This window comes from Andrena cerasifolii, chromosome 3 (assembly GCF_050908995.1).
Source record: "Andrena cerasifolii isolate SP2316 chromosome 3, iyAndCera1_principal, whole genome shotgun sequence".
Lineage (NCBI taxonomy): Eukaryota > Metazoa > Arthropoda > Insecta > Hymenoptera > Andrenidae > Andrena > Andrena cerasifolii.
The window spans coordinates 19,480,949-19,489,431 of NC_135120.1; the positions used below are offsets into that span (position 1 = coordinate 19,480,949).

At 40.3% G+C, this 8,483-nt stretch overlaps 2 protein-coding genes across 2 annotated transcripts in view; one reads left to right on the forward strand and one right to left on the reverse strand.

Annotated features, from left to right (window-relative positions):
• LOC143367288 (dynein axonemal heavy chain 1) overlaps positions 1-8,483 on the reverse strand; it is a 153,249-nt gene that overhangs the window by 61,920 nt on the left and 82,846 nt on the right. The window lies entirely within an intron of this gene.
• LOC143366620 (uncharacterized) overlaps positions 1-8,483 on the forward strand; it is a 61,765-nt gene that overhangs the window by 2,551 nt on the left and 50,731 nt on the right. The window lies entirely within an intron of this gene.

An 8,483-nucleotide genomic window follows, 5' to 3' on the forward strand; every position in this document is an offset into this window, starting at 1 on the left:
CGATAACCGTTGACAATTTAAAATGTTTTTGAAAAGACGAAACTCTATTAATTCAAGCCAACAATGCCTAATATCTTTATTATTATTTATTTGGTGATAAATGCATCCCTCGTAGGTGTAAAAAAAACAAATATTTACTTAAATTAAGAAGTTATTATATGTAATAATAGTCCAATCATAGAGAAACAGAAAAACCAAAATTCTATTAGAGGGGAACGTTGGAAACTGTTAAAAAAAATGTTTCAAAATTGCAATTAGTTTCTGTTTAAATATTCGGGGGATCGAACCAGTGCGCCGAAACAACACTCTTTTAATTGTAGCTTAATAAATTCCAAAAAGATTTATTTCACTATATGTTGTATTTATTCATAAAAAAATCTTTCAAAGTAGAATGACCCCTTATTAAACAAGCGCGTCGGTGATTATGAAAGTGGTATAAGTAAAAATATAAAATGTTGAATTCATCACTCACTTTGTGCCGTATCACCTCGCATCACAAAATACGTGATAAATTTAATGTTTTTAAATTGTTTACCTCTACAGCTCTTTCCCAATCGCCGGCAATATTATTGTAACGATCGTTTACGGAAATTCAAATTTCATGGACCAATTGGGGGAACCGGTATCTCTGATCAGCTGGCTAACTGATCCCTCCTCGTAATCACGGTCGACCCGTTGATTCTAGATATCCCGTTGATTCTAGAAACCGCGGGTGTCCGCGTTTTTACAGTCGCTATATGTAAATAAGGAAGTGGCGGAGGCATTCCGGTCACGCGAGTGGATGGCTCGCGTGCGTGGATCAACGTTCATCAACAATTCTGAAAATAGTTCACCCGTCCTTGCGTTTCGTGAGAGCTGCTTCACCGAAAAACACTGTACACCATACGAATACCGAGTCGAGGAAGCGCTCGGTCACGTCCCATGCGCGTCTTTGACGTCCGAAGAGACACCCGTCGACCCTGGGGTTAATTTACAGATTCCTTCGTCGAATTATTTCGTGAGGGCATTGGGGCCGATAATGGAGCAAGGGGTGAGCGACGGGAAATTTATCAACGCGGAACTGTGATGCATTTAAAGGGCCACGATATCGATTCCGAACACGGGGAGAATTCGTGGAACAACCTATTACTCTTCTCTATTGTTTAACCCTTTGCCAATATTTGCAGGACAGCAGTGTAACTTAAACATTGCACATAAATTGATAGGAGCATTTGAATTCCATTTCATAAACGTTTAATGGTAAAATAAGGGTTTAAGGTTGCTGCGTAACAATTTATTTATAATAAAGGAATATGGAAGTTTTATGAATTACCGTCTATAATATAAAACACAGATAATTTGATATGTTATTACAAAGTGTTATAGAGGGCTAGTGTGACGGCTGAAAGAAACTTAATTTTTCGGGTATTTAGAAAAGGAACAAGTGTTGAACTCTTGTAGCTTTATTCTATCACCTTTTAAGGGGTCATGCTCAGTCAGGAGGCCGAAAAAAGGGTGGTATTTGGAAATTTTTTACTCAAAAGCTATAACACATTTCACAAAAAATCTTTTTTCCTTTTAAGGATTGCATCTAGTACCGTGCATCGTAATTTTTTTATTTAATAATATTTATCAATAACTAAGTTATTATCCATCACTCGAAGGTTCTCTAAAAATAAAGGCTTCTGCGGTGACCATCCATTTATAGTGGAATAGGAGCATCGTGAAGAGAACAATATACTTCTGGATACGATGCTTGTTTTTTTGTAATTCCCAAAAAAATAAGTTTCGAAGGGGAGATCCCTTACCTGATGTTCTTTTTAACTATTGTGCCTACTAAATGAATGTACACCTCGTGGTTCACCGTGTGCAGTTGATCGAAAAAGCACGTAGCAATACGTGATTCAAGGAGCGATTTACGATACTGGCTGATCGATGGGGAAGTAGTAACAGTAATTTCCGTGGTAAATAATAGAGCACAGTAGTATATGGTTGGACAAGAAAGCTGTGGCTCCCGAAAATTCTGCTGAATAATAGAGCACAGTAGCGCGTGACTTGAACGTTGAATACCGCACTCGGCGTACCGAATTTCCTCTCCGATTGATAAACACAGTAGATACGAGGCATTAAGAGCAAACGCGGCCATATTAAGAGCTAAGCCACATTTCTTGCGAAATCGACTTATTAGCAATAATGTATTCCAAAAACCCTGTACCTACTAATCATATAAAATAGGAAAAATTAATTATTTTTCAACGTGGGCTAGTCAATTTTTCCTTTCAATGCCTCAATTAGGATATACCGGGGGGCAGTAGTAATACTTTGACTTTGGAATACGATTACGCAAAAACTATTACAGTCACAGCAACAGTTTTCTTACGAAAATGTTACTTACTTATCTGACATTATTTGAGCCACAACAGTTTCGATGTACGTCAAGTAATATTCCGGTTATTAATAAAAAATGAGAAGCGGAGAAAGTGTTACAATCGCCGCCGACCAGGTTTTCGAACTTAAATTAAAAAATTTTATTAACGAGACACTTAAAAGTGATAATTAACGATCAGTATTACTTTACAAATGGCCAGATTAAATATTAAAAAAATAGAGAAAACACGTACTTACAAAGGGAGTGTTTATATTACAATTTGAAGTCAATAAGAAAAAGTTACTTTGGGGTATCGAAAAGTTATTTTCTTCACTATGCATGTCTATTGTGCATCTATACTGCTAGGATATTGATGTGTGCATTCGAAATGTCATTCATATATCCAAAATTTGAGATAATTAAAGCGTTACAATCGCCCCCCTTGTTACAATCGTCCCCGGTCTACCCTACGTACAGACTATAAAGCAATATAAAGCACCTCTCAAACAAAGCTAACAAAATGTCAGCCAGCGTGACAATTATGCCCGTAAAGTCAATTGTAAAGGACGAAACAGGATATATCAATTCGGGGAATGACAAAATTAAATACTGCCAATTAAGTTTCATCGCATCATTTAGATTTATAAAAACAAATAGAACGACGAGTGACAAAGGTCTGCGTCCGCGGGGCTCCGTTCGGCCCGCATTTATATTTCATTGACTCGCCGCGTACAATCTGTGTGCACGTTGCTGTTGGGTAGACCGTGGTTACCGCGAACGAGGTTTCTCAGCTATTTTCGAGCGCCGTATAAATATCTCCAGCTTATGTAACCGTCACCATTCATCTTTATAGATTCGAAGCCTGAAACGTTCCCCCGCGAATCGATCCCTTCGCAGTGGCGCGTCGAACCGCGCAATTTCCCTCTGCGGTAAACGAGCCCTCCCCAATTTTGTTCCGACATCGAGGAAACGTATCGATAACACTCGGCCACGTAATTGGCACTTGGTAATTGGATCATTAGCTAATATTTCCCACAAGTCGCTATTCGTTGTTGCGCGATGTTAATTACATACTTCATTATCAAAATTATGTTTGGGAATATTGTGACAGCGAGGTGCGCTTGTTTTCCGCGGCGAAGGGGTGGGATATTATACCGCGCCTGATCGTGATCCGTCGAAGGATATTGTTGTAAAATTATCCTGGCTAAAGGGTTGCCTATTAATTTACTTGCAAGGGAAGTTAGGCAACCCGGTAATTCAGAAAATTATGCAACTTTGTGTGTAAGTAGAGTAGTTCACGCGTAAGACAATCCTATTTTTTGTTGGTAACACAGTGCGGTTTTGGAGGGTGAAATCAACCCTTGAAAAAAATTCATAATATACTTTTTCGTGGAATACCTCGAGAACGGTGGGAGATATTGGAAAGAAGTTTAAACAAAAGTTGCATCACTTTCTTATATCCACAAAACTGAGTAAGAGTAAGCATCGGTGGTGGGGTAACTTGAAAAGTATGGATTTTCCGATAATTCTTTATACTCAGGTTTGTAGATATAAAAAACAGATGCAACTTTTGTTTAAACTTCTATTGGATATCTCTCACCGTTCTCGAGATATTCCACGAAATAGAATATTCTGAATTTTTTTTCAAGGGCTGATTTCACCCTCCAAAACCGCACTGTGGCAGCAACAAAAAATAGGATTGTCTTACGCGTGAACTACTCTACTTGCACGCAAAGTTGCATATTTTTCTGAATTTGTTTGTTGCCTAACTTCCCTTGTTGGAAAAGAATATACTGGAGATGGAATTAAAGTTTTCGATAAGAAGTGTTTGGAAGTTAATATCGGGGAAGTTTCGAGCAGAGAAGACTTCTACATTGTCAAAAATGGTGGGAGATTGTATCCCAGGAGCAGCGTCCTTAAAAAGTCATCGTTGTAGCATCGATTTTTCTCGACACGTGCTGTGTTTTCCAGAAGGACGGGAAATAGGTCTGCGGAAATCTATTTCTGAAATGAAGAAAGAAAAGGCAAAGAAGAAAGAGGAGGAGTAGGCGTTCCGCAACATCTGGAAGAACTGTTTGCACGCTGTTCTTTGAATTTCAGGATGTCTTCGCTGTAGATTCAAGCGAAATCGGGAAATTCGACGATGGTCAATGAGGAGACACCTCAGGGGCGCAATAATATAGCGGTGGTGGAAAGAAAGGTTGAGGCTCTTATTTGCTATCGTCTATTTACTCGCTGTAACCTTTTTCCTGTTTACTACCCCATCTTGTATCTAAATCTTTCCACCCTACCTTTGGTCTTTTCCATCTCTATTTCTATTTTAATCTACCTGTTCTCCCGCATCCCTTATCCCCATTCTTCTCTCCTCCCCCCACCATCCCAGCCCCTTCATCTACCCTTCCGCCGTTCCAGTGTCGTCCGAAGTGTCCCTTATTTTCTCCCCTATTACTCTTCCGTCCCCTGAATCTCCACACCTACCCAATACATGCTCCCACGCTCTCTCTTCCCTCTCAGACACCCTGCACATTCTGCTCCCTCTCTCTTCCCTATAACACCCCCATTTCGTTTGCCAGTTTAAACCTTGCCATCCTTATCAGTCTTCTCTTTCAGGTATCTCGGCAGTCCCACTGTTGCTACCTCCCTATATCATCGGCTAAATCTTCCTTTCCATTTCCCACTTGCTCGTTCCTGTCTCTTTCCTGCAACTTCACTTTTATACTCCTTCCTTCTTCTCTCCGCCTTTCTACATACCTCCTCCGCTGCGTAACCTCTATCTTCAGAAAGTCTTCTCCTCTTTTTCCTCATTCTGACTCTGCCTCCCTCCTCCCTTCTTTTAATATTACACGATATAATATTCTAACTTTAATATAATATCTTTTAATATTATACAATTTAATATTAAAAGAGGCTGGCGCCTCGCTCTCTGCGGGGCCACATTTTAAAACCTTACTCCCCAGAAACAAGCATATAAAAAACAGTTATAATTGCGAAATAAAAATACCTTCCTTTTAAATATTAAATTCATAATATTATAAAAACTAGGGACAGCTGAAAGGCCTCGCACCCCACTTCGAAGTGCATCGTTCCTAAAATATAAAACTAGCAGGAACTGCTGTATTGCATAAAATTCACGAACGCGAGCGTACCTACCAAGACAAACAACTATTGGGGTAATAGCTGTTTTATTCCCTGTAGGTACTATGTCTACATATTTCACAGAACTATAGAAATAGACTTGTTCTTTCGAGGCCTCGTAACGATGTTGCGCCCGGGGCCTCCAAAAGCACAAACGCGACCCTGATTATACTACTATCACTCTCCAATTCTGGCCATCCCCAATCTAAAGGATACAAATTTTAAACCACCGATCAAGGTTTAAACTTCCCTTTAACCACTACTGCAAAATGTTTGATTCGTTAAGTGCGGTTCCTTTTAGCCTCCCTATCCGCTTATCAAGTGGAGCGAGTAGAACTAAACGAAAACTAACGTCGTGCTTTTCAAGGTTTCCTCACCGTTGACTCCTTCCACCCCGCGCCGCCCCTCGCTACTTCCTCCCGTGCTCTGATGCTCAGGTTTCGTGACTTACTTATCGAAGGGGGCTGTCAGCCGTCGGGTTCCATCGCGAATCGTTTTGTCTTCGGTCAACGATACCGCGAATCGATAGTGGGCGTACACGCGGGGGCGGAAACAGTCCCGAATGAATCGCAAAACCATTCCGTGCCACTCTGCCGTGTACAGTGATAAATGGCGATAATATGCCTGTCTCCATTCTGTTCCACGACAAACGTCCACACGAACGTGTACCTACTCGGTAAACATTTGTCAGAGCCACGCTCGATGGGCTTGACAAATCAATGAAACACCGTTGCACGTTAATTAGATACATTGTACAAACACACGGGAACTGAAAAGACACACTTTTCGCAATTGTACTGATGTCCGCGAACGTGAAACCTTCTCAGCGAGACAAGCTCCTAAATTCGAAGTGACATTCGCGTAGCTGGTTCCAAGCGGGCAAACTTTCCCCGCGGAACGTTGAACGAGAACTTCTCGCCTACGTTTCCTTCGAAAGTAAACGTTTCTTCGCTTTCCAGAAAATATCGCCGCGAAAGAAGGCGAAAAGTAGTGATGGGATGAAATATTTTGGAAGTAGGTAGACTCGAATCTGACTGGATAGATTCGAAGAGTTCGCGAGTACTTTGGTAAAATAGAAATAGAGAAAGAACAGTTTTAAGTAGACTCGAACCTTGACGAGATAGCTGCGAACTCTCTATTATGTACCTACTTTGAGAAACGTGAGCCCGTACTTTCAAGTATAATCGAAACCTGATCAAGTAGAATCGAAGCTTTTATGATTGTACTACATTTATCCTTTTCCTTCTCTAACACATGCTAAGTAACTGCCAAAGTTTCCTCAGTTTACAGTAGCTAGGTACTACTTTGTTTTCTGTTTTGTCTGAATCACTGCCGAGGATTACCATTATTTACGAACCTACAATTAGTTATCTCGTGCAGATAAGAGATCAAGTTTTTCTTTAGAAATGGTGACATTGTCATGTTAACAGACAACAGCCTCAATTTTGTTCCTTCTCCCACCGAGATCAGGCAACTTTTCCATGTCATCGCGCGTTGCATAACGCACTTATTCCTGATAGCTGCAGCGTCTCGTCGAGTCGGATGCAACTTTGCGCGCTCGGTTGCGGCGCAGAAGTCGGCGATCGCTTCTCAAAAGTAGGCGCGAATTTGACTTCGCCTCTAATTTAACTGGATCCATGCAAGCGCGTTGGTTCGCTCCGAATTACAACGTATCCAAGGCGAAACGGAAAATCTCCGCGCGGTGTGCCCGCGAGCGACGGAAGCCTATAATTGGAACAGAGCACGGTTCAACCGTATTGCTGTGGCATAGATATGTCCCATTTTTTTTAGAGAAATCGACAAGCCTATCCGTCGCAATTATAACACGAGGCAGGTCATGTTCTCTCGCGGGTCATCTCGCTCCCTCGCTATTCAAAGGGGAATCATGGAAAAGGTGAAGGTTACCGATTGTGAGTCATCATCTGCGCGGCTCTTACAGCAAACTTGTAAAGAGCAAACAATAGAAGATTTATTAGTTCATTAGGTCAATTATTTTTGCACTGGCGTTCCTCTACTTTCCCACTGTTTCCTTGCTAACTTTATTAACTGCATCTATATTGCAAACTAAAGGGTCTTTACTCGCGGAATAAACAATAATAATAATATGTTCTTCAATAAACAGCGTTGTAAAGAAGAATCTTGCAAAGAGTTTGAAAATTTTCCAAAAAGTCTGCACTTCTACGAAGATTATCTTCGATTAAGGCGCGAGGGAATCAGCGTTGCCATTTGGCAAGAGATAATCCGTACAAACTACTGATTAATCGATGCACAGATCCGGGTACACACAATCGATTGAACTTTGGCCTCTTAAATTCGTATTGGGCTGTGGCTCGGTCCACTCGGATGGCCGAGTAATGCCGCTGCAACTCCTCAGCACTTTCAAGTAGGTACATATCGACGAAGTGAGACTTTTCTGCAATTACGATCCACTTAAGGGGTCATGCTCAGTCAGGAGGCCGAAAAAAGGGTGGTCTTTGGAAATTTTTTACTCAAAAGCTATAACACATTTCTCAAAAAATCTTTTTTCCTTTTAAGGATTGCATCTAGTACCGTGCATCGTAATTTTTTTTGTTTAAAAATGTTTAGCAATAACTAAGTTATTCTCCATCACTCAAAGGTTCCCTAAAAATAAAAGCTTCTGCGGTGACCACTGCTGCTCCAAAGTCGATCATCTAAAATAAAAAATTCAAAAGAATTTACTTATTATATTATATTATCTAGTACTTGAACGAAGGATTTTTCGAAATATTGATTTGGGAAAAAATGGCTGAGGTTTAAAGTAAAAGTTTCAATTTTTATCATAAATCCTGCCTGATTTTCGTCAATTAAAAGAGAACTAAGCATCGGATAAAAAAATCCTTCGTTCAAATACTAGATAATATAATATAATAAGTAAATTCTTTTGAATTTTTTATTTCAGATGATCGACTTTCGAGCAGCAGTGGTCACCGCAGAAACCTTTATTTTTAGAGAACCTTGGAGTGATGGACAGTAACTTAGT